General features: G+C 40.7%; 2 protein-coding genes across 8 annotated transcripts in view; both read left to right on the top strand.

The window, feature by feature from the left end:
* Positions 1 to 26,338, top strand: part of ZNF804B (zinc finger protein 804B) — a 530,395-nt gene that overhangs the window by 237,663 nt on the left and 266,394 nt on the right. The gene's annotated exons all lie outside the window — the stretch shown is intronic.
* LOC149121849 (uncharacterized) overlaps positions 1 to 26,338 on the top strand; it is a 282,117-nt gene that overhangs the window by 197,306 nt on the left and 58,473 nt on the right. The window contains exon 1 of one of the 6 annotated variants that reach the window (XR_016222802.1): positions 22,450 to 22,634. The exons of the other annotated variants lie outside the window; for them this stretch is intronic. The gene's annotated coding sequence lies outside the window, so the exon portion shown is untranslated. Of the gene's footprint in view, positions 1 to 22,449; positions 22,635 to 26,338 lie in introns of those variants that run through there. 6 annotated transcript variants of the gene reach the window in all.

Raw genomic sequence — 26,338 nt, 5'->3', positions numbered from 1 at the left:
TCCCTCCAGACTGTTGAAAGTCAATGCGTGTCTCCATGATGCTGGTAAGATAAAGCTCAGAAATGCTGCCAAGGCATTCTCCTTTCACCTGCCCCTTCGCCTAAGTACCCTGTGCTTTTCTTCCCTTAGCTCTGACTCGCCATTCCTGAATGTATCCTCCGTTTTCAGTCTATCATGTCTTTATGAACTCCATTTCCCTGCACTGCAGTCCTCTTCTGGTTCATTTTTCTTCTTACAATTCCTCTTGGTTTCAACTCATTCCCTCCATCAGAGCCACCATTCACAGTCCACAGGTGTCTTCCTTCTTCTTCCTTCCACCACTTTGTTCCTGCCAGTGCATTTCTTACGGGTGCTGGCTTCTGCATACACCTGCTAGCACGTGAGCTCCCGGAGAGTGGAGTCGTTAGGCACTTAACATTTAATAATTTATGTTATAAATTTATATATATATAATAAATTTATGTTGAAAAATGTTTGATACGTAAAGCATTGATTTATTTAATGAATATCCATACTGAATAATTAAATATGTTAATTGTGCAAGGTATTTTTATAATAATAGCCACATCAACTTTTCTCATGGTGAAAGTCACAGTTACCCATATTTCTACTTCCTGTAACATAGGTTGAATGTAGTTTTTTGATGTTCTGTTGGTCCCATATATCACAACAAGTAGTAAAGGCTCGGTAAAGAAAACTTCAGGAGAAACATGGTTAGTGTTACAGTGAGAATGTAGGCTTCTGTCCATTGTAAGCTGTTAACTCTACAACAAGGCAAAGAATATGCTCATTTATTCAACACATACTTAATGAGGCCCTAGGGCAACCATAATTTATAGCCTGAAGATAGTACATAATCTTTTATTTGTTGAAGAACTTTCTCATATTTAGTTACTAAGCTGTGTGTAGGTTGAAGTCTTCTATTGCCATCTCAGTAACTACCGTGTTTAAGTAGAAGCAAGATTCCAGTAATTTTCTCCTGGAACCAAGGTGTCTGCTTAAATTAATGTAACTTTACTGCTCCTAAATGGCAAGAGAAATGAGAGAGAAGCACCCTTCTAACCAAACTTCACACACATTCTAGACTGCTGAGGCAGAAAAGAAAGGAGACATAAGAGTGTGAGTTGTTAAATCAACAACAGCAGTCACTGTGCACTTACTCTCCTGCTTCCTTCCTCTGCTTTAGTCCATTTAAATGAAACAGAGTATCGTTACCATGTCACACTCTACAAGGATAAATCCTTTCCCACCTTCCTTTCTGAATGGGAGGGAGACAGCGCGTGGATGATGACATGAGAAGGGTGGCTGGGCCAGGACCCAGGTGACCGAACCTCATAGAATCCCCAGTGGAAAGGAGCAAGCCTGTCCTCTTCTCTGGGATCCTGGCGTTTCTCAAGGTGTCTTCACTCAAGGTGAAATACAAGTGGTGTCCCCATAAAGTACATGGCTGCTCGTAGGAGTTCCATTTGACGACTTATTTCTGAGAAGGATTAGTAGTGTTCCATGAAATAGCAGGACCATTTCACTGACAGAGCAGTAGCTGGGTCTGCAGAAGAAGGGAAAGGGAAAGGGTCTTACTCACAAGTACTGGTGGGAACTATTCTCTAGAGAGAGGCTGCTGAGTCACCAAACTAGCACTGGAAAATGGACAAATGGGATATTTCATATACGATTCCAAAAGCAGAGGAGACAGAAGCAAAAATTGACAAATGGAATTGTGTCAAATTATAGAAACTTCTGTACAACAAAGGCAAATATCAACAGAGTAATGAGACGACCTACAGAATGGGAGAAAAATACTTGCAAATTGTACATCTGATGAAGAGTTGACATCCAAAACAGACAAGAAACTCAGACCACACAATTGTAGAAAAACAAATGACCAGATTGAATATGGGCAAAGGACCTGAATCTACATTTCTCAAAAGAAGTCATTTAAATGTCTAACAGACATGTGAAAACGATGCTGGACATCACTAGTTATCAGGGAAATGAAAGTTAGAAGCTACAGTAAATACCACTCCACAACTATTAAAATATCTGTTAGCAAAAAGATAAACAGTAATAAGTGTTGGTGAGGATGTAGAGAAAAAGGGATCTTCATGTACTTTGGGGGAGAATGTAAATAAGTCTGTTATGGAAAACTCTATGGGGGCTCCTCAGTAAATTACCAACAGACCCACCATATGTATAGCAGTTCCACTTGTGAGCATATGTATAAATGAAATGTAATTAGTATATCACAGAGGTAGCTGCACTCCCATTTTTTTTTTGCAACATTATTCACAATAGCTAAGATATGGACTCAACCAATGATTCCATTAATAGCTGAGTGGATTAAAGGTATATATATATATATATACACAATAGAATATGATTAAGCAATTTAAAAGGAGGAAATTTTGGCATGTACAACATGGATGAACCTGGAGAACATTATGTTAGGTGAAATAAAGCAGACACAGAAAAGCAAACACTTTATTATCTCACATGTGGAGTCAGAAAAAGTTGATCTTACGAATTCAGAGAGTAGAATGCTAGCTTCTGGCCCTGGGATGACTGGGAGGCCGGAGTTGGGGAGGTGCTTGTGAGATTACAGAATTCCATTACAGAGGAAGAGCAAGGTCTAGTGTTCTGTTTTATAACAGGTGACTGTCGTTAACAATATACTATGTTTTTCAAAAATGTAAGAAATTGGGTGCAAACTGGTCTCACTGCAGAAATAATGTGTATGCTAATTAGCTGTGTTTACCCATTTCACATGGTGTGCATACTTAAAAACACTGTGTACACAATAAACATGTGCAATTTAATCTGTCAGTTTAAATTTAAGTTTAGCCTACCAGTTAAGACTCCAGTTAAGTTACCTGAATCCCACATTGGAGGAAATGGGTTTGATTGCCAGCTCTGATTCCTGACTCCAGCTTCCTGCAAATGCAGGTCATGGGAGACAGTGGTGATGGCTTCAGTAATTGGGTTCCTGCTACTCACATGGGTGCCCTGGACTGAGTTCTCCACTTCTGTTTTGGCCCTGACCCAGGGCTGGACCATGGCAGTCATTTAGGGAGTGAACAAACAGATATCTGTCTCTCAAATGAATCAGTAAAAATTAAATGTTAATTAAAAATTATGCCAAAAATTAAGTGACAACTTCAAGTGACACTAGATGTTGAAATAATGAAATATAAGTGTCCACTTGTTTCTCTAAATCAATTTTGTAACATTGTAAAATCTTGGATAAATGTATAAAGAATATTGTGACCTTTGTGCTTTTACCATGAAAAACAAAAAACCCACCATCAATATATATAAAAAAAGGACACACAAATATGATGTATTTAAATTTACAGAACTTATAAGCAAATAATGCTTTCAAGATTTTTGAGTGCAATATTTAGATTAGGCCATAAGATCTGAAGTTATTGCTAAAATTTACTTAAGCTTTACAATAGGATAGATTTATTGAAATTCAAACTGAACATGGTTTAAATTTTTATTTGAATAATTCACATGTAAAATCTAATATTAAAATATATTTCTGCATTAAAATGTTTGCATTTCTCTTGCTCTGTTATTGAGTGCTTATGTTCAGGTACTGTGTTAAGCTGTTTACATGTATTTTACATTATCTCATTTGTTTATAAGATAAGCCAATTTAGTAGATACATTTTTGTATACTTTGTGGATGCTAGAAGTGGTGATACAGGAGATGATGTCCCTTGTTACATTTATTAGAGAAAGGGTTGGAATTCAGGATATTTAACCTCCAAACACCATGTTCTTAACCTCAAATTGACATTGTTTTTCATATATTTAGGAGCCCTCGCATGATATTCAGGGATGCAAATCAAGTGTAACTGACTCATCTCCTATTAAAGGATATCTTCAGTCTGGCTCTGTAAGTTATAAACAGTGGATGGGAAAAAAGGATTGTGATCCAAATATGTAATTGGTAACAATATAATAGAAATGGTAGAGGTAAAGGAGTCAAAGAACTTAAAAGATCGATGGATATGGGCCCGTGCCACTTTGGCACCCGTTATGAGCACGTGTTTGAACCCCTTTGCTCCACTTCCAATCCAGCTCCCTGCTAATGCACCTGGAAAAGAAGTGGGAGATGGCTCAGGTGCTTGGGCCCCTGAAACCACATGGGAGACTTGGATGGAGTTCTAGGCTCCTAACTTCAGTCTGGTCCAGCCCCAGATGTTGCAGCCATTTGAGGAGCGAACCAGCAGATGGCATATTCCTCTCTCTTTTTTCTCTCTGTCTCTCCTGCTCTGTAACTCTGCCTTTCAAATCAATAAGTAAACCATTACATTGTTCTTAAAAATCGGTGATCAGAGTACTTTAAATACAGGCACAGCTTGAGTCCTTGCTGAGATAGAAGTCATTTCAGTTCTCATATTTGAATGCAGTAGAATTATGAATGGAGCTGCAGAAGTGATTTGAGGCACAGTAATTCCACAGGGTTACAAGTTACATCTGTTTTCACGCTGCTGTTATGTACTTTTTTTTCCCCAAAATCTTTATTGAGAGTTGTAGAGGCAAGGGTTATGGTATGCTGATATACCACCAGATGTATTTCAGGTTTTTATTTTATTTTATTTTATTTTTTTTGCAGGTTAATAGTAACTGCTTTATATTTGGAAAAATATTCTGAGACTTTAACTGAACAAATGATTTTATGTGACTTATTCAGAGTTTCATCAACTTCTTTAGGATGCAACAGTGTCACCTAATACTCCACAGAGGAAAGTCCTGGTGGATTATGGGAATAAGGCTGCAGACTTAACCCGGGCTTTGATTGTGGAAAGCCAGAATGATACTTTTAGTTGTTTTGCTGGACATTTTGTAAATATTTTGGAAAGGAGTGCTTCATTTTGCTAGGCTCAGAATGTTCAGTGGGATAATTTGTGACCTGGAATTTGTGCAATGACTGCTAAGAACTGAGGCAAATTGGCAGAGAGGAGATACTGGCAAACCTGTTAGGTGCAATTCCTGGAAACTGAAGAACCATGCGTTTCCAAGTCTATAACCAGCACATAGTATTATTTTTAATCATAATTTTTAGTACCAGTGTTGATTTTTTAACATCAGCCTTCTCAATTTATTGATCAAGAAACTAAGACTAAAATAAGTTAAGTGACTTGCCAGAAATCAAATAGAAACTAAAATCAGAAAGTAACCTAAATGTTCAGATTCAAAGCCCAGCCCTTTTGAGCCCCTCTGATCCCAAGGATTTATCTAGTTATTCTGCTTATAAATAATGCCCTTTACTTGTAGTCAGTACTTGGGCTGAAAACCCATTCCTTATTGCACCGGTTCCTTTACGTCAATTACATTTAAGCATGTGGCACAGTCCACCTATTTTTGAGTACCACAGTCTCAGAGTAATTTTTTTGGCCATCCTAAAGGAGCTTCGTGCATATTTTTTATGATAAAAAACAAGATGAAAGAAAGTTTGCAGTGTAATATTAAAAATATTGGAGGGTGAACCATCGGCAAAGGAAGACCTTTCTCTCTCTCTGTCTCTCTCACTGTCCACTCTGCCTGTCAAAAAAAAAAAAAAAAATATGATACTGAATAACCAAAAAAATGGACATTTAACCAAGTCAAAATTAACTTTAATTATAGGTAAAGATTGATGTATGAGGCATTTGTAATGTCTGGCTAGAGATTAGACATTTTTAAGTATATTAGGGAAAGAAAACAATGTAAATTAAATGACATATAAATAACACAAAGCCATCATAATAAAAAGTCAATTTTATAAGACTGACCTATTTTGAACTGAACAGTTCTTTTGTTTCCCGTTTGAATTTGGCTGTATCTTCAGAAAGATACTGTATAAACTTTGAGATCTCATGAATAATTTAGTTATTATTTATATGTAGTGTGTTCATAAAATTAAAGGAATGCATACAGAACAGTTGAATTACTCACATGGGGAATGCAAGTTTATATTATGAAGCTGTGTGCCTTGTTGATTTAAGTAGTTTCTGGGGCTTTTTTTGTATCTTTGTGGCAAGATTACATTGTATTATGTTAGCTGTAATTGTGTTATTCATAGAAATGAATTGTATAATCATAGTGTGGTGATGGCATGCGGGTAACCATGGCTACGACTATTGTTCTGTGGATTGTTGCTTCTGTATTCAGTGGTGAATATTTTAGGTGCTCTATTATTTGCTCTTTTAGAATTTGGAAGCTAAATTATAAGTCATTTCTATTTTTAAAAAAGTCTTGCATAATTTCTCAGGGTTTCCTGTCTGTATACTCTTAGGTATGCAGTTCCAAAAAAGTTATTGGAGAAAGGCTTTCGATTCCAAAAAACAAGTTTTTTTTTTCTAATTTAAAATTTTATTTATTTTAATTGAGAGACTGAGTTATAGACAGAGAGAAGGAGGAATAGGAAGAGAGGCCTTCCATCTGCTGGCCCACTCCCTACATGGCTGCAACAGCTAGAGCTCAATCAGTCTGAAGCCAGGAGCCAGGAGCTTCCTCTGGGTCTCCCACACGGGTGCAGGGTCCCAAGGACTTGGGCCGTCCTCCAGTGCTTCCCCAGGCCATAGCAGAGAGCTGAATCAGAATGGATCATCCGGGACACGAACCGGCAACCACATGGGATGCTGGTGCCACAGATGGAGGCTCAGCCTGCTACACCACAGCGCTGGCCCCCCAAAAGTTTTCTATCTGTGATGCCACCATCTTCTTCATTTCCCAGGCTACCAAGCTTACAATTTCTGGACTTTTTCCTAGCCTTTCTCGGCAGTAATGAATTCCTCACTCTTCTGTGCAGCAGATTTCCGAAAGCTCTCTCTTCTATCCGTTCACACCGTTGTTGTTCAGGCCTTCCCCACTCTGCTGAATTGTGAGATACCCTTCTGACTGCCCCTCACCCACTCAGAACGGTGCCCTTGACTTCACCTCTGCTTCCTAACCTGACTGCGTTCCATCCTAGTGTTCTTTCCATCACAGACGTTTTTCCAAAATGAAACATTTCTCTTATCAGAATTGTAGCACTCAACATGAGCATAAAGGGGTTTATTTAGAAGTAGAGAGCATTACTGGCTTTATGGGGACTCCCACTGGTTGGCAGAGCATTTGTGGGCTTTGAAGACAGCATCAGAGTGTGCATCCCAGTGAGCATTTCAGGTACCATTTGTTCCTTTGAGAGGTATGGAGGTCTACCTTATATAAAACTGCAAAGTCAAGGCCAAGGGTGACCGAACATCTTAAATACTTCTGCACATGTAATTTTGAAGTACAGATAAATTAACACTATTTACTTTGATACATCAACTTATTATTATCCTCAGATAGCATTAACAAGATATTCAAAATAATAAGCAAAATTCTTCATTGTTGAGATTTTCTATTAAAATTATTTAGTTATCTCAGATATAAAATATTACATTTCTTATATAAAAATAAAAATAAGAGTAGTTTTTATTTTTTTTTATTTTTGACAGGCAGAGTGGACAGTGAGAGAGAGAGACAGAGAGAAAGGTCTTCCTTTTTGCCGTTGGTTCATCCTCCAATGGCCGCCACAGCCGGCACATTGCGCTGATCCAAAGGCAGGAGCCGGGTGCTTCTCCTGGTCTCCCATGGGGTGCAGGGCCCAAGGACTTGGGCCATCCTCCACTGCACTCCCTGGCCACAGCAGAGAGCTGGCCTGGAAGAGGGGCAACCTTGACAGAATCCGGTGCCCCGACCAGGACTAGAACCCGGTGTGCCGGCACCGCTAGGTAGGGGATTAGCCTAGTGAGCTGCGGCGCCAGCCTAGAAGCTACTCTTATAAATCCTAGATTCACTGGTTCATTCTGAATGCAATATTATGATAGAGTTCAAATATCAAAACTGAGATGAAATAGCTGAAAATATTTGTATGTTTTAAAAATTAAAAATTACTCATTTATTATTTTGTTGCTTTTATTTATTTGAGGGAAAGAATGACAGAGGCATATAAACAAAGTAGAACCATCTGGTTCACTCCCCAAATGCCCGCAGTGGCTAGGGCTGGGCCAGGCCAAAGCCAAGATTTGACAACTCAATCCAGGTCTTCTGCATGGGTTGCAGGGACTCAATGGCAGTCCTCGTCTGCTGCCTTCCCAGGGGTGCAGGAACCTGGAATCAGGAGTGGAGTTGGACCTGACGCCCTGGCACCACAATACGTGACGTGAGCATCGTAAGCGACATCTTGACCGCTAGGCCAAATGCCCAATCCTAGTTACAGGTTGTTCAGAAGTGTGACTTGTTCCTGAGCACAGAACTGATTAACTTCCTCCTCCTCACCTGCGATGCTCCCGCGCGTCTCCCCCTCCAGCTGCTGAGTAGTTGTTCTTTTTCTGCCCAGATTGCTTACTAGGTAAACATAACCGGCGGTACTCCAAAAAGCACAGTCGTCTTCTGTATTAGGACAGGAAGGACAAAACAGGACTGTATGTTCTTATGGAAGGGTGGAGAGGAAGATGATCATTGACAGTCTCCAGTTAACGATTTTCTGTCACAAAAGTGACCGCCGGACCAGAGTTTTGAATGCCGTCAATTGCATTGGACCATTTGCTTCACACCATAGTGGAGCAGCTGTGCTGTAATCTGATGACAGAACCTCTGGATTTGAAAGAATCTCAAGGCAAGGGCACTTTGTTCTGGATAAATAATGACTTTAGTTGCTATACTGTTTTTTTTTTCTTTTAGCAATCTTTCAAATTATAGTCCAGAGAATCTCAATTTCTCTCTTCCTACGTTTTTAAGAAACTTATTATGCCTAAGTTGATCTTCTCCTGATTGCCTGTGTTTGAGAGGTAATGATAGTTTTATTCCTGTATCAGGGATGGGAGAGCCCTTCAGTCCATTTGTAAAATACCTTATATTTTACCTGATAAAGGTACCCGGGAGAATGTGCTACAGCTTTGTACAACTCAGGGTGGAAACTTTCTACATCATCTGCTTTGTGAGAGAGGATAGATCTGAGAGATGACAAAAGTTAATGAAAATAATGTCCAATTCTTTTGTTTGTAATGGCATTAGTAATTCAAAATATAGCAGTTACATGTAGTTAGCTGCTATGACCTTATAATGTCGCTCCCCCTCTTCGTGGAGGAACGACACTGAACCCTGCCTAGGCTTCATATCCGAGTCACGGCACCATTATGTCGCTCCCCCTCTTCGTGGAGGAGCAACACAGGACCCTGCGCTGTTCTTTCGTCTGCTCGGCCCTCCCCGGGTTTGCTGCTGGTTCTTCCCGGGTTGGCTACTATCCCTTCCACCTCCGTGGAAGGGCAGTTCCCCCTGGCCACATTCCCCACTTCCGCAGGGGAGCGGCACACCGCCGGCCGGCTTTCTCGGGGGCTGCACAGGTGTTCCTTCAGCTAGATGTTCCCCTTAGATGTTCCTGGTGCATGCCGTCTCTCTCCTCCTTTATAGTCCTCCTCTGCCAATCCTAACTCGGCTGCCCACACGCCGAGTACGCTGCTCTCCTCCAATCAGGAGCAAGTCCTACAGTTTATTAGCTGAACTGGAGGCAGCTGTGTAGAAGCTGTTTACTTCTCTCCCAGCGCCATATTGTGGGAGAGCAGATGCATAGAATAAGTCTTAATTCCAGTAACTTAGTCCAGTCCGGATTGCTCCCCACATATAAAATTTTCATTTATTTATTTATTATTTATTTGAAAGGCAAAGCAACAGGGAAAGGGAGAGTTTTTCCATCTTCTGGTTGATTCCTCAAATACTCCTAACTGCTGGGGCTGGGCCAGGCCCAAGCCAGGAGCCAGGAAGTCCACCTGAGTGTCTCCATGGGTTTTAGTGACTCAACTGTTTAGACCATCACCTGCCGCCTTCCAGGGTGTGTGAGCAGGAAGCTGGACCAGAAGCAGAGGCAGCATTTAATCCTAGGCGCTCTCATACAGATGTGTGTATCCCGGTTGGTGACTTAAACAGCTGCACCACAGTGCTTGCCCCAAACCAAAATTTGCAAGCAGCTGCTTTGAGTATCTGTGTTATCTCCTAAGAGAGAAGGTAAGTTGAGAGGTAACTGGGAGTTCTGATGAGCAGCCCTCTGGCTGCCAGCACTGCTGACCCAACTCACAGTTAGGGCGTAGCTCCACAGAAGGCTTCTCCAAGGCCTCGCTTCACCCGAGCTCCACTAAAATGTAAGTTTTGGACATATTTCCTTGATTGACGACATATATTATTTTCCTTAGGGCCTTGAGCACCTCTAAGCAGCCTTGAATAAGCTGTCTCTTCTTGGTGACTAGGGCAGTCCTGTTCTGGGGCAGGTAACTGACCTGCTGAGTGGGGCCACAGCGTCCTTGGCCTCAGGACAGGGGGCAGGGCTCTGAGCTGGGCACAACCTCCAGCATTCTGTGTAGCAGCAGGCTCACAAGTCCAAGCCCCTTCTGATTCATTGCAAACCCCAGGGTTCTTTTATTCATTCTCAACCTGCACTGGAAGCCTAGGGGAGCTTAGCATTCTCTAGGGCAAAAACCAAAACAAAACATTCCTTTCAGTGGATGCTGAATGGTCAAAAACTAACATCTATACATGATCTCAAGTTCACCTCTTAACCTAATAGCTATGCAAACTGAGCCTCCATCTCTTACTTATATTTTATAATATATAAAGGATATTTTTGAAAAAAGATCTCTTTTGTTAATCTGTGTTCATATTTTGTCAGGCTCAGAAGTGTGAGGTGTGTATAGGGTTTGGTTTTCCCTATTCAGGAAATCTTTAAGAGGAAGTCTGTCTGTGAACATACTGTATATGATTAAAGTGTATGTGTATGTGTCTAGATCTGGATTTTGTCCTGCAATTTTAAAAATTTAAATTGTTAACAGCTATAACAAAAGAAAATTTTCATACATTGTGTCTTGTTGACAATCCGAAACTATAAAGTGAATACATGTCAAATATTACATTTAACTCACTAGTTTAAACGACTGAGTAAGATGTTAGGCCCAGCTTAAAGGACATACCTAAATACTGTCAGAAATGTTGCAATAAGTTTGGTGATAAATGAAAAGAAGAAGTTAATAACATATAAATGTCCTATTTTCCAGAGAGGGAAGTCAAGTGACTATCAAGATTAATTTGCATTGCATTGCCATGGACAATGATTATTTACATAGCTTTGTGCAAGGTAGCTTTGCTTTCTACATTAGTCTAGGCAGTTGAAAAGCAGTTGCAGTCCCTACTGAACTGAATCCGTTCCTACTGAATCCCCCAAACTCTACTACACAGCTTCTACCACTGCAGTGGTCTCTACCAAGTAAGTTCTTTTGCTAAATTCCAAGTCTTAAGTTGTATTTCTTGATCACAACTAAATGTAGTGTATCAGACAACCCACGCCCACATTAAAAAAATATTTAGAAAAGGCTAAATCACAGTGTTTTGGCATACTTAATTATGACAAGCACAGATTCTGGAAAACTCACCCAAAATCAGTGCAGAGTCAACCTCTGGGAACTTGGAGGAACAGACTACTCCAGTGTGCTAGCTGCTCACCTGGAATTTCATAGCTAAGCCTCTTGTCTCCACAAACTTACCAACCCATCTTACTGGGTCGTACATCATTTCTGAGCAAGGCAGGGAGTTGTGTTGATCTGACCAACAGATCATTGCTTTCCCTTTCTTACCTGCTCTTTTCTGGTCTTCATGAAGGTTTTTTTTCTACTCACTTATCCACTCCAGCACTGTCCAAATAGCCATAGAGTTGCTGGGCAGGCAGCGCCCAACTCTGTTGCCATCTACATTCTTTAAAAAAAAAGATTTATTTTATTTATTTGAAAGACAGAGTCATAGAGAGGTAGACACAGAGAGGTCTTCCATCCGCTGGTTCACTCCCCAGATGGCCGCAACGGTTGGAGCTGTGCCGATCCAAAGCCAGGAGCCAGGAGCTTCTTCTGGGTCTCCCATTGTGGGTGAAGGGGCCCAAGGACTTGGGCCATCTTCCACTGCTTTCCCAGGCCAAAGCAGAGAGCTGGATCGGAAGAGGAGCAGCTGGGACTAGAACCGGCGCCCATATGGGATGCCAGCACTTCAGGCCAGGGCTTTAACCCACTGCGCTACAGTGCTGGCGCCATAATCTACATTCTTGACCTAACCAGAGGAACTTATCCCCTGCTAAGGAGAAATATGGAGACCACCTGGCATATTGTTCCTCTTGCATTCACGTCTATCACTCACAGTGTTGCTTATAGGAGGAAAATGTCTTCCTGCTTCATGTAAACCCTTATACTCTATTTTCTTGAGTATATCCCACTTTGGTCTTCTCCATCTAAAGTATTACCCGTTTCTCTCTTCGAATGACACTTTCCCTTTCACCTCTGAACATGTTCAGGTGTCTTTGAATCTGCACAGTTTTTTCCCTAAGACCCTTACTTGTTTCACTATTAAACTTTTGGATCTGCTTGTCCTGTCACTAAAATCCCTTTCTCAGAGGTTGTTCTCTAGCCCTAGAATCCTGGATCTCCTGTGTTATTGACATTTGATTCCCACTTTCTTTATTGTATCTTTATCACAACTCTTTCTTGGTTGTCTCTTCTCTTTTATCATTCTCTCCGCCAGTTGCTAATGAATTTGTCCTTTCAGCCTTTACCCTTGTTTCCTAGTCATTTTCTAAATGTGAACAATAATCATGCTTCTGTTGTTACTGTTGAGCCAAAGATGTGCTTCCAGGCTGAACCTCTTAAATTCCAGTCACATAATTCTGATTGCTTACAACATAAATATTTTCTGATGACAGTTTAAGTATACTATATGTCTTCACAAATGTAGTTCCTTTGGGACCAACATCATAATAATCAGTATGTGATGAACTGAATGTTTATGTGTCTCCCAGTTTAGTAAGTTGAAAATCTGAGCACCCTCCCCCACCGAAGTTAATTATGTTAGCATGTGGGAATCTTTGGCAATGATTAAATCTTAAAGGTACAGTCCTCGTAAATAGAATTACTGCCCTCATTATGTGGCCCCAGGCAGCTCATTAACCTCATCCACCACACAAGGACACAAGGAGAAAACAGCATGTATGAAGCAGAAAGTGGGCCTTCTACAAACATGGAATCTTCTGGAACCTTGGTCTTCCTAGACTGTAGAACTGTGAGTTCAGTTTCTGTTCTTTGTAAGATATGGTGTTAAACTGTTTCATGGTATTTTGTAATAGCAACACAAATGGACTGAAAGACTGTGGTAACACATCTTTCCAAAACTTATGGCAAATAAGGCTTTCTTTTAATTCTCTGTAAACAGTTATTGAATCTCATTTTTTCAAAAAATGTGCTTAGCTCCATATCTGTAACTAAATTTTGATTAGGATTACATTATTTTCATTTCTTTTGTGTGTCTAGTTAGTACACATTGCAGAGCGTTAGCCTTTTCATGGTATGTTGACGTATTTCCTAATTTAATCTCATAGCCGAAACTCAGAGCAATCAAGAGACATTGCTCTAGGATTCACAGCCTGTAATGGGCGGAGACAGAACTAGAAATTCTATGCCGGAATTCAAGTTCAATATTTTCATTACATATTTATCAAGTGGCTAGTCGTCCAGGATGATATAAAATGGTATGAGAAGTAAATACAGGTTTACCTGCTAAACTAGAGCTCAGAGTCACTAATTCTTAGTATGGAGATAGACCAATTCCAGCTTTCCTTTGAAGCAGATCCTAGGAGGCAGTGGTGATGACTCAAGAATCTGGGTTCCTGTCCCCTGCCTGGGGGACGTAGATGAGTTCTAGGCTCCTGGCTTCATACTGGCCCAACCCCAGTGTTGGGAGCATTTGGGGAGTGAACTGGTGGATGAGAGAGCTCTCTGTCCATATCTCTGTCTCTGTCTCTGTCTCTGTCTCTTTGCCTCTCAAATAAAATAAAAAAAAAGATATTTGCTAACTTGAAGCTTCTAAACTAACTAGGCAACATTTGCTTGCTGAAAACTCAGTCTCTGCAGAAATATTTAATATATGATTTTTTCCATTCTGCTCCAGACAGTCAAAAATGTGTTTTTAATGTCATTTCCCTTGTCTTTCTGCCCAGAACAGTGAAAGTACATATCTTTGCTGGAAAGGGTTACACATTACAGAATTTTCTCTTTTAAGAGCTTCATTGCTAGTCTACCATTAGGGAGCTAAAATTGTTCTGTGTTTTAAACTGGAGTCTAGGGCTGTTGAAAGGTCACATTTTAAAATTACAGCTTTTTAAATCTACTTTGGAAGCTGTTTCTTTTATAGAATGCTGGATTTTGGTTGCTCTATGTCTTCACTGGGAATCCCCATCATGTTTTCTTGTACAGAGGTAATTTATTATTGGACAAAAGTTTTGACAAATGAAAAACAGTAATTTATGTATTTTGTCCTGAAAGTAATAAGATTTTATCAGAGAAAGATTCTTTAAATTGGCCATGCTTCTGAGAGCAATTAAGAGAGGAGAAACACGTGGGAATTAGAGAACTAGTACACACTATGAAGAAAAGAACTCTAGATGATGAGCAATTTATTTCAAAATGAGGCATTGAATCTACCAGCTTGATATCCAATTTTCATTCCATGGTGGACAGCTAACATCTCTGTATGATAATAGCTCTATTTATGTGGAACATACCTTCTCTCTGCAGTTAACTTAGAATATCTTAGATTCTTGTCAAGTTATAGTCATGTTGTAAAGTTTTGCTTTGCTTAAAATTACCATAGTTTTTCCAAAATTCCAAGCTTTTCCTTTTCTTTAATGAAAATCTAATATACATCTGTCAACTTGATCTTGCCCTGAAGGATAACTAAAGGGCATGTAGGCCAGTGGAGCGGAGTTTTCTATAACTTCCTAAACAGAAGATCTCTTCCTTTGGAGGTCTCCTTTGGTGGGAAACTTGTGAGATGCTTTCCTAAATCTTTGATTGAAAACAAGACATCACCTGCATGGCTTAACTGGTGTTGACATCCATGTTTTGCTCACCAGTGGAGGAGAACACAAGATGCTGGATGTGAGTGAAGCGAGACAGAAAGGTAAGAAAGCGGTGTTTGGGTTGGAAATGAAACTAGAAAGGGAGTCTAGTGTTTTAAGTAACAACCCACCTGAACTATGTTATCACATAAGAAAAATCCCACGTACTTTGCGAGAATCATGAGGCAGGTGCATCATATACATTTACATGGGAAGAATGATCTACAGGATTTTGTTGTCAGTGACACTTACAGAAGCTATCCTGAGCCACACATTTGACATCCACATTCTCTGTCATAATGAGAAGTACCATAGGAATTTGATAGGGATATTTGTTCATTTACAGACACCAGTTCTGCCAAACTAACTTGAGTACTTGGATAGGTAGGTGGTGGCCACCTTGGAGTTTTTATTTTTTTATGTTACAGGTACAGCTTCTAATAGAGAGCAAAGTGATGTCAGTTTACCTCCATGGTTTTTCTTTTCTTAGCAGTGAACTCAGCTGTTTGAGTATTCCACTGTGGGAACTGCAGGCATGATTTAGGTCTCTCTTGGGAAAAAATGTTAAGTCAGTAATTGTATTCCATCACCTGTAGTGTGGGTAATAGGACTTGACACATGCTATCATTCTAACATTTCTGAGAGAAATACCCCCACAGCCCAGCTCTTGATGATGCAGAAATAAAATCCAATCATACATGAAGTTCAACTAAACAAAGATGGAAGGCGGTCATTCTGGTGCAGCAGGTAAAGCCACCACTTTCAGTGTTGGCATCCCATATAGGAGTGTGGGTTCAAGTCCCTGCTGGTCCACTTTGAATCCAGCTTCCTGCTGCTAAGGTGAGAAGTTAGGCCCCTGCCACTCAAGTGGGAGACCTGGATGGAGTTCCTGGCTCTTGGCCTTGCTCTGGCCCCACCCTGGCTGTTTGGGTACTGAAATAGCAGATGGAAGATCTCTCTTTCCTCTATTTCTGTCTCTCTGTATATATGTCTCTCCCTCTCTTTCATTGTTCTTTCTTTCAAGCAAAAAATCTTTAAAATGAAACTAATGCCACTGTTTTGGTTCCTATATATTGATGAGTTCATCTCTACTAAATATTTCAATGTATTTGAACATTTTACCGGAGTTTAATAATTTCCTATTAGGCCTGTTGCCTTGAGTTTCAAAGTCTCCCCAAATCATTAAAGAAAAATCAGTTTGTTCACACCAATAAGATTGAGCATTCTCATAGATTTGCATGAGAAGCAAGGAAAATCCGCTGAGCAGTAAGCTTTGGTACAACGTTTTAAGTACCTTCCCTCTCCGTGCTTTAAAAAGCCCATTTCTGCTGCTCTTTCCTTTCTTACCCTTGCTCTCCGGGTGCTTCGGCTCTTCTTAACTCTAGTAAACCTTGCTCTCACCTCATTTAAAACCTCACATTTTTCTCAGCAACTAGGAAGTTTTAAATTGCTAATGAATGATAACCAAACTGAGCTGACACAGGGGTTCCTAACTTCTGCAGGTTGTGAGCAGCACCCTGCCCAGTGGAAGGTGTCTGACACAGGGGTTCCTAACTTCTGCAGGTTGTGAGCAGCACCCTGCCCAGTGGAAGGTGTCTGAAGCTGCGCTTTGGCCACCAGGGCCTGTCCCTTTGCACCTGCTGACTGTGTGTTCCAGGGCTGGACATCTTTGTTAGCATAGTCAGGACTCGTGGTCGAGCAGCTGTGAATCTGCAGAGCTCTCGTGTCTAATAATATCCATGGACGCAGTGAGAGGGCACTTAGACCCCTGAAACTAGACCGTGAATAACCATTTGTTTGTGATTGAGAGAAAACATTCATGCCCCACCCCCCCCGGGAAATTCTACCCTGTATTTTCCTTTACAGTATTAGATAGCTGTTTATTTTTCAGGCTGTTCAGGGTAGGGAGAAGTACATTTCATTGCTTAGGTCTTGCGGATTTACTATTTATTAGGATTTTAGCTTCTTTATTATTTATTTATTAGAACATTAGCTCTCTATACTGTGTTGACAACTTTAGCTTGTTAATTTAATGCTTTTTTTCTTTTATACATCATGACACATGCAGATGATAATTTTTGGCATATTGGGATAAAAATATGATTGTCTTGAAAGTTCTGTCCACTCCAAAATGCAGACAGTCATAACTTTAATATACGGTTAGAGTCAGACGTGTGGTGCAGAGGCTTAAGTCACTGCTCAGGATGCCTGCATCCCGTGTTGGAGTTCCCGGTTTAAGTCCTCACTCAGCTTCCAGTCCAGGTCCCTGCTATTGTGCATCCTCCTGGGCAGCAGATATGGCTCAAATGGGAGCTTCTGGCTTCAGCCTGACCCAATCCTGGCTGTTGTAGGCGTTTGGGGGGTGAACCAGCAGTTGGAATCTCCTCCACTCCCCCATTCCTTTCAAACAAAGATAAATTAAAATGTACAAAAACAATTTAGCTGTTTGTTTATCACCTGTGACCTCTTCTACTTCTGTACTGGGATTTACAGAAAAAGATACTGCTTCATTTATAGAAAGTGTCCAAGGTCCCCTCTCTTTTTGATGTGGAAGTATGGAAGTGTCCAGTGCTTCAGGGAGCCTGGGAGTCCTGACTGATACCACCTTCTGTGGCTCTGAGTGGTCTGTGTGGCTGTCAACTGCCTGTAATTCCAGTTATCTTGGTATTAAAGATTCTCACATGTTACTATATATGGGACATAATCTATCAGACTACAATTATGTCTGAGACATAGTTATCTCAGAATAGAAGCTATGAAACAAATAATGACAAGAAACAGGGGAATACTTAAAATTAACTATGTTTTATAATCCCACTTTCTTTATTTTTCCTCTCAAATCAATCTTTTCTTTCAAATTCAAAGCAGGAGTACAGAGATACTTTCTATATCCTAAGAGCAAACAAGAAGCATGACCCAGCCCCTCAGACAGTAGCTTTGGAAGATGACAGCATGGTCAGCGAGAATTAGACGAAATATAGGGCAGTTATTCCCAGAACCTTTGACTCTTGCTTCCTCATATTTCTTCCTGGTTGTTGTAGCACATATATGCAATGCTGGCACTTTCCCAGGTCAGTTGTTGGCATAGCCTTTTATGCATTCTAGTTATTATTGACCTTGGGTACAGACACAGAAACATACTGAGTTATAGCTGAATTTGTTACAGCTTTCTCTAAAAGAAATACCCCAGGGAAACATTTGGAAGCATTGGGACTTCCTGAGAAGCACTGCCAATAACCAGAATTGTATCCATGGGTAGCGATATGAAAACACTTGTTGGCTTTATCTCGAGTTTCCCAATGCCAATATTAGGTTTGTTTGATTTCTGCACTGATGTATCTATTTAGGGTTGTCTTTAAAAGAAAGCCCTTGGGATGGGCATTGTGGTGCAGTAGGTTAATCTGCCACTTGGGATGCCCATCCCATATTGGAATGCCTGGGACTTATATCCTGCCAACACCCCCAATCTCACTTCCTGCTGATGTTCCTGGGAGGCAGCAGATAATGGCCTAAGTGCTGGGGATTCATGCCACATGTTTCCTAGACTTGAATGTAGTTCCTGGCTTCTACCCAGCCAGCCCTGGCTCTTGTGGGCATTTTGGATGGAAGATGTTTCTCTCTCTCTCTGTCTCTCTCAGCCTTTCAAATAATACATGCAAACTCTTAGAAGTGAAAGAAAGCTCCAAAGGATTGAGAAAAGGAGGAGTTAGGATAGGTTTCAAGCCTTTGGGGATATATCTTTGGCAGGGGTAGGGTGCAGGGTTAAATCTTTCTAATCTATGTTATACCTGAGCACTGCTACTCAGTGCCAGGGTGTATTTGTGATCAGTTATAAGAGCTCATAGACATAAAACTTTATTAATCTTACCAGTTATGAAGTGCCTCTTCCCAGAGGATGTCGGGGTGCTGTTAATCTAATGAACAACCCACAGCCTGCATGTGGTTTGCCCCTCTTTGCAGCTCCTTCCCTGCTCTTAATGCTTCTGGTGCAGTTTAAAGCGGTGGTCTAACAGTTAGTGTCCACAGACCTCAGAGGTGTTTTAAATGTGGACATCAGCCCGGTTATGGCAATACAGGTAGACTTTTTGCTCTCAAGTGGAATTTGAGTGGCTAAATCCTGTGCCTTCCTAGTGACACAGGCCTTGTTAATTGTAATTGATAAAATCCAACTATCGCATGAAACATGTTACAGTGTGAGTCCCTGGCTTGTCATTCACTCTGAAACCATTGTCACCTTGGGAACGGACAGCCTCCGAAGTTGTTATGGCAACTTACCTGGTAATTAATTTATACTTCAAATACTGTTGTTTGGATTTTTCGGTTACTGTATATGGGAACCATTCCAGAATTAAATGCAATTTATTTTAATGGATTATATGAGCATCTAAAATGAAACTATATTGAGATTACTCACAACTTTATGAAGACATTGTTTTTATAAAGTATGTGTATTCTCCCTTGGAGCAATTTCTAACAAGTGTTGTAAAGGTTGAAATTATACCACTTGCTCTATTTTTAATCCTTTAGAATCAATTATGTGTGGTTTCCCAGTGCTATTTTGAAAAAAAAACTTCCTGCTTGACATCATGTACTTCCCAGCCAAATTTGTCTTTAAAACGTAAATTCACTGTATTTGATCACGTGTATGATCTCTAATTATGGATATACTGCTGTTCCAGCTTCCTAGTAGTTGCGAATGGTTTCCGATTTCTCTTTCTCCTCTACCTTCAGATTCAGATGTGCTCTGAGTTCTGTCGATTCTGCCTCGTCTGTCTCCCTCCATTATCTGGCTCCTTTATTTCCATGTTGATCCAGTTCCTTGTCCTCTTAGATAACTATAGTAATTAATGTTTTTTACTTACTGAAAGTATGGTGTTTCCAAAAAATAAAACTAATTATATTACCAGTGGCTTAAGTTCTGCCAACATTTCCTGTAACCTATAGGGTGCATTTCAATTTTCTTTACATAGCATCTAAAATCATCAATTATCTGGCCTCTTCTATTCCTTGGGTCCCAAACCACAATTCCCTTCTCCTAATTATATTGTTTACTTTTAATTATGTCAGTCATGTGGCAGATCCATTCATTCAATAAACATGCATTAAATTTTCATCATGTGTCCAGGTATTGTGCAAAGCAATGGGAATTGAATAGCAGGTGACATGTCCACTAAAAGCTAAGGTGAGAGCAGGAATTTGGCCTAGCAGTTAAGACATCACCATAGCAAAGTTGCTGGGTCCGAATACCAGCTCCATTCCCCATTCCAATCTCCTGATAACACAGATTCTGGAAGGTAGTTGGTGATGGCTCAAGTAGTTGGTCCTTTGCCACCCATGTAGGAGATGCAATTTAAGTTCATGTCTCCTGGATTTGGCTTGGTTCAGACCTGGTTGGTTGTTGGGGGCATTTGGTGAGTGAACGAGAGGATAGGAGTACTCTCTCTCCCTCTGTGTCTCTATAATAAAATAAATAAAGGAAAATTTTAAAGAAGAGTTGTAATATGCTGCATGTAACTATAATAAATAGGAAGAATGTGTATACCATAAAAAGTAATGATGAGGAGTTTAATCAAGACACTTAGGAAAGAAGCAGGAGAAGACAGTGGAGGAGGGTCTTCACAGTGGGGACAACAGCTTGCATCATTCCAACGATTTTAAAATGAGAGATAGCACAGAATGTACAAGAAACTGGGGTTTTATTTTTAAATTCTCCTGGAGCATAGAATTACATGGTGGGAGCGACTGACAATGAAGTGGTGTGATATGATTATATTGGCATTTGAAAATATTTCTCTGATTCCCTCTTAGAGAATGGCTTGTAAAAGGCCACATCAAGTGCAGGCAAACTCCCTAGGGATCATTGTTGTTTGGTTATCAGATAATGGTGGCCTGAGCTGGCATGGTGAGAAGAGGACAAAGCTGAGAAATGTTTCTGAGGCAGAGCGCAGTGATCTTGGAGTCAGGAAAGGGAGATAGAGAGGATGTGGCCTCGGTCTGTGGCTTAGTAAGTTGGTCACCACATGATCTTATTTACCTGGATGGCACCCCCAGCAAAACTGGGAAGCCTGCCATGAAAGACAGAAGCGGCTAGACAGGAAGATATTGAGGTTTGGCCTGGCATTCATATGGAGGTGCTCATTGAGAAGATGAGCACAGAGGTGGTCTGGCCTCAGGAAAGAGGTCTAACCTGCTGATGGCGTAACCACAAACCTTAGCATAAAGACATTCTGTGGAATTTGCTAGAGCTATCCATGGAACATTTAGAGAGTGAGTAGAAAAGTGTTTCTGAGCTTGAAGTTGTTGAGGAATATCAAGATCTGGGATATCAATAAGGAGTGAAGAGTTCACATATGGAATAAAGACATCCATGAGACAGAGTTTCAAAGGCTGATAGATCAAATAAGTAAAGCACTGGTGACTTAAAAAGTATCATTGGCTTATATAAAAAGCAAGTCACTACTTAAGTGAGTAGGTTTAAACGTTGTGGGAAAACAGCTAGAAGAAAAGGAATATTGGATGATACACATGGAAAAGAATCCTTGGAGGTAACCTCTGAAGATACTGTGCAGGACCCAATTCTGCACAAAGGCGAGGAGGCTGACATCAAAATAGGAGGGGGATTTTTTCTTCTGTAATAGTCAAAAATTAAGCAGGACACAGTTAAGGCTGTATTTTAGTGCTTATAGCAAATGGGCATATAATCTTGGATTTCTCAGCATTTCCTTCTGTCTTGCTTAAGGCTAAACTTCCCACTTTGACATCCAGTTCTTAAAACTACAAACCATTTAATGAAGGGACAAAGGCCAAAATAGGGAATTTTGTGTATACTGTTCCTTTCTCCCTCTCCTTCTCCCTCTCCTCCCCTTTCTTCCCTCCCTCTCCTTCCCCTTCTCCCTGACTCTTAGTCATAAGAACAGAGAACTTCTTCAAAATGGGTCTGCATGAGGGTGCGTGGGCCTTTGAGGTGTAGACGTAGAACGTGATAGAACAAGCCCTTCTCAGACAGTGAGACGCTCTTTGCCTGGCAATGTCCTGAAGTAGTTCCTAGGGTAGACTCAAGGCAAATGCAAATGTTTGTGTTATCTTTGGAAGGATCAGATGATTGCCTGGCCTAGTGGCCCTGCCACTATTTAGCTCAAGGACTATGGCCACAGATTTCTTCTTCTCGCCCTGGGTACCGTTCAGCAGTTGTTCAGCTCCTAGTTTGTGTTTCCTGTGCACACAGAAGGCTGTTCCAGACCACCCAGTTTGTCAGTCCTTGGACCTTTTGCCTCTGGAATGTGTCTGTTCCTGTTTGGTAACAAAGTTCTTCCTTTACACATCGCCTCCACCGATGGTTTCTGACCACATGCGTATCAAACATGAGACATTTGGAACATTCAGGTGACACATAATTATAGAGATTTATGAGAGTGATTTATTTAAAATAATCCCAATATATAACAAATAATACAGATGGTACGGAATATTCTGAGGTATTCTCTATAATCTTATCCCCAAATATTGGCAGGAAGCACAGGCAGCTACAGAGAGGAACTTCGTCAGCTACTGTGAAATTGATAGTGACGTCATGTGTAAGCGTGGCCAAGGAAGTGGCATCTTCAGAGGTTTTCGGCTGATGGGAAAGCAGGAGGGGGCGTTGAGGAGAAACTCTGGCAAGGCAAACAGAACTGCCAGGCAGTTTCAAAGACCAATTCAGGTGGGAAATACTGAAGATGGAACTACCCCGTTGTGTGCAGTTGTCCAATGTGCAATGTTCTTTGTGCACCTCTGGTGCCAATTTTATGGTTTTCATTGCTCTTTTCTACTTCAACTATTGATTAAGAAAAGCTTCATCCATTACTAATCCTGATGTGTTAGTAATTAGTAATACTAATTACTGATGTGTTTGAGTCTCTAGGAAGCCTTTCTTAATTCCAGGTTGTGCATGCTACCTGACAGGTAAGCCGTAATTGTGCCAAAGATCAACATTATGCTTCTGTTGAACTATTTTGCAGTTATTTGGGGCCAATGTTTTGTGTTATTTATTTTTAAATTTCTTTAATTGTCCATGAATTCTAGCAATTTTTACTTCCCAGGATTGTCTTTTGGATTAAATAAATTAGTTTATACATATGAGAGTATTCAGTAAGTTTTTGGAAACTAGAGTTAAAAGATAGCTTTTGAAATTTATGTGCAGTTTTTTCATAATATGCATTTCTGTAAGCTTTTTGAAGACCTTCCACTTAAATAACCAAAAACAGTGCTGGGCACAATTTAAGTGCTCAATTCAAATTAGTCATAATAGTATCAATGCTATTATTATCACTTTATTTTTAATTGAAGTTCTACTACTTGTTTACAGGAATTGATGTCCTAGTGGCTGGTGTGCTGTTTATTATATCAAAGTTTCTGTTTTTAAGATCTTGGCACAAACTTGGCATAGACGTGATACTCTTTATTGCTTGTTGAATAAATGAATGACAATGGATAATAGTTCTTTGAAGAAGCTAATAGTAACACAGAAAATGTATCCTGAGATGCGGTATGTAGTTAAAGAGAAATTCTCTCTATCTCTGTCTCTGTCTCTCTCTCTCTCTCTCTCTCTCTCTCTCTCACACACACACACACACACACGCATGCTTTGGAATCATACTGAGTTACTTAGCTGTGTTAACCTTGAGGAAACTTTAAATTCCATGAGACTCTAGCTGTTCATCTGCAAAGTCGAGATAGTGCTACTCAACTCCTGAGTTATGGTGATGATTGCATGAAGTTTGCACTGAGCAGGTAGATGTTTGTTGTTTCATCACCACCACCAGCTTCATCATTGGGGTCATTATTGTCATTCTCATGGTCTCCACTTATCTTTTGTTTACTAGACATAAAACAATAAGACAAAGCAACTCATTAACAATGAGTATGTTGTAACTTAGATTCTGCTAATGTAATTATGTTGAGTGGTATAAGCTAGAGGAGGGTTGTTGGTTAGATACTATGTTAGCGATATTTTTATTTTGCCTGTGTAATGGGAACAGCAATTCTGCGCAACAATGCATGGCTCTGTGTTGATGTAAAATTCTGATATACCAAGAGACTTATTTTGAGAACTAAACAACTAAGAATATTAGGGTTATACTTAAGTTGCCAGCTGCAAGCATTAGTCATGGCTGTGCTGTGAAAGAGTTGATTAAGCTCTCTGGGTGAGAGGTACAGAAGGAAGTGACATACAGTCTTCTGATGAGATGACTCACCATGATCATCTCAGGGAAAAACACACAGATTCAAGGCTGCTCTGGCTCCAAGATCAATGCTGTTTCGCAAGATGGGCATCTCTCAAAAGGTGACTGTCCAGTGGAAAAACCAAAGGGAAGAGTTTAGTGCCATCCAAAGCCTCATTACTATGAAGGCAGTTTGAAATTGCCTCTCCAGTTGCTTTGAACATGTTTGTAAGGCACAGAGAAGACTGGATGTGCTCCTGGGAGCCTGACATTGTGAGTGGAAAGTAGAGGTTTCGTGTAATGACGCCCCATGCCACACCCCCATCCTGACTCCCCTTGTGTGATTGACAGTCATAGAGAAACAAGGTGAATGTGGAGGTCCATGAATACATCTGTTAGACGCATGAGTTTCCAGTTTTGCTCTTTCTTTGTTTCCTGCTTTTCCCACACATATCTTGTGTTCTATGATGGCCACGTGTTAAATATCCTGCCCCAGTTGTTCCAGGCACATCTCACAAGTAAATTGGAGAACAGTGTGGTTTCCATTTCCCTTGTCTTCTTCCTCGGCTGTTTTGCACAATGTACAGAAATCCCACTCTCGGGTTATTGCAGATGCGTCCCACAATTCCTGTGCACCTGCTTCTGGTTCACTCCCAGGCCCACTTAGCGTTTAGTAAAGGGCCATTTGTGCTGTGACTGGGACTCCCTCTCCAGTCTCATTGAAGTGTGGATTCTTTCTGCGAGGCTGTGCCCCAGCTTTAGTGGTAGCTGCAAAATGGCACATTCGGCTTTCTGCCGACGTTCCTTTGTATATACTGTAAGCTTTTCCTGCAGTGCCCTTGCTTTGGCCTTCATCAATTGTTAAATGCTGGATTTTCTTTCAAATCGTGTTCAGACATTTCCTCCACTGTAAAAGTTTCTCTGCCTGTGTCTCACCTATGCTCAGGTGTTCAACCTTGCCCCTCTGTTACCATGTGTGATATTCTGTTACAGCAGTCTTTACACACTCTCATAATCCTGTGCATGGGTAACTGCCTTCCCTGGGAGACCCTGGGCAGCTCTTTAGTAGCAGGGCACCTTTTACTCTCTCTCTATTCTCCAGGAGGCTAGTTACAGACAGAAGATAAATAAAATGTTACTGTAACTAGTTTCTAAATTATGCAGTGTGGATTATGAAAATGTTTATCAACTGAGTAGCATAAATGGAACAAAAGCACATCCTATTCCTTTCCATAGGTCTGCCGTTGAAGTTTATAGGCTTTGAAAAAGGAAAAATAAAAATCAGGGTTTTCCTTTTTCCCACGTTAAAAATAAAGGGTTTAATAGGTTATACCCAACTCCCATTTCAGCAGAAATACATTATGATTTTTAGTCTATAATAAGACTACTGGCTGACCGGCACCACAGCTCACTTGGCTAATCCCCCGCCTGCGCTGCCGGCACACCAGGTTCTAGCCCGGTTGGGGCACCGGTCCTGTCCCAGTTGCTCCTCTTCCAGGCCAGCTCTCTGCTGTGGCCAGGGAGAGCAGTGGAGGATGGCCCAAGTGCTTGGGCCCTGCACCCGCATGGGAGACCAGGAGAAGCACCTGGCTCCTGGCTTCAGATCAGCCCAGTGCGCCCTCTGCAATGGCCATTTGGGGGGTGAACCAACAGAAGAAAGACCTTTCTCTCTGTCTCTCTCTCACTGTCTAACTCTGCCTGTCAAAAAAACAAAAACAAACAAACAAAAAACAAAAACAAAAAACAAAACTACTGGCAGAAACCACATAAGCAATCTCTTAATATGGTGGCATGATCTTGTATTTTAATTCTATCATGTCATACATGATATACGTAGTAATGAGGTTCCAGATGCTATTCAGTTACTCTATAAGAAAGGCTGTTGAATTTGTCTCTTCAGGTAATGATCAACCTTTTCAAGAATCAGTGTAGTTGTAAGGCTGAGAGATACATGAACAAAATGGGATTTTCTGGTGTAACTAGCTGTTGTTTCATATTGGCAAATACTTATAATATTCCTACACTATTTTCCCCCTGATGGAAGCTGTTCAGTGGCTTGGAGGCAAATACAGTGTGATCTCATTTGTTTGCAAGCTTTCCTTTTTGGAGTATGAATAATATATTAGCTAAGTTTCAAGCCAAGATCACACAGCCGCTTTATTTTGCATTGAAATAAACCCCAAGCTACTAGATACAATAGGCC

The sequence above is a fragment of the Oryctolagus cuniculus genome, chromosome 16, assembly GCF_051225735.1.
Source record: "Oryctolagus cuniculus isolate XC-2025 breed Fujian yellow rabbit chromosome 16, ASM5122573v1, whole genome shotgun sequence".
Taxonomy (NCBI): Eukaryota; Metazoa; Chordata; class Mammalia; order Lagomorpha; family Leporidae; genus Oryctolagus; species Oryctolagus cuniculus.
This window is presented reverse-complemented; position numbering and strand designations above follow the sequence as displayed.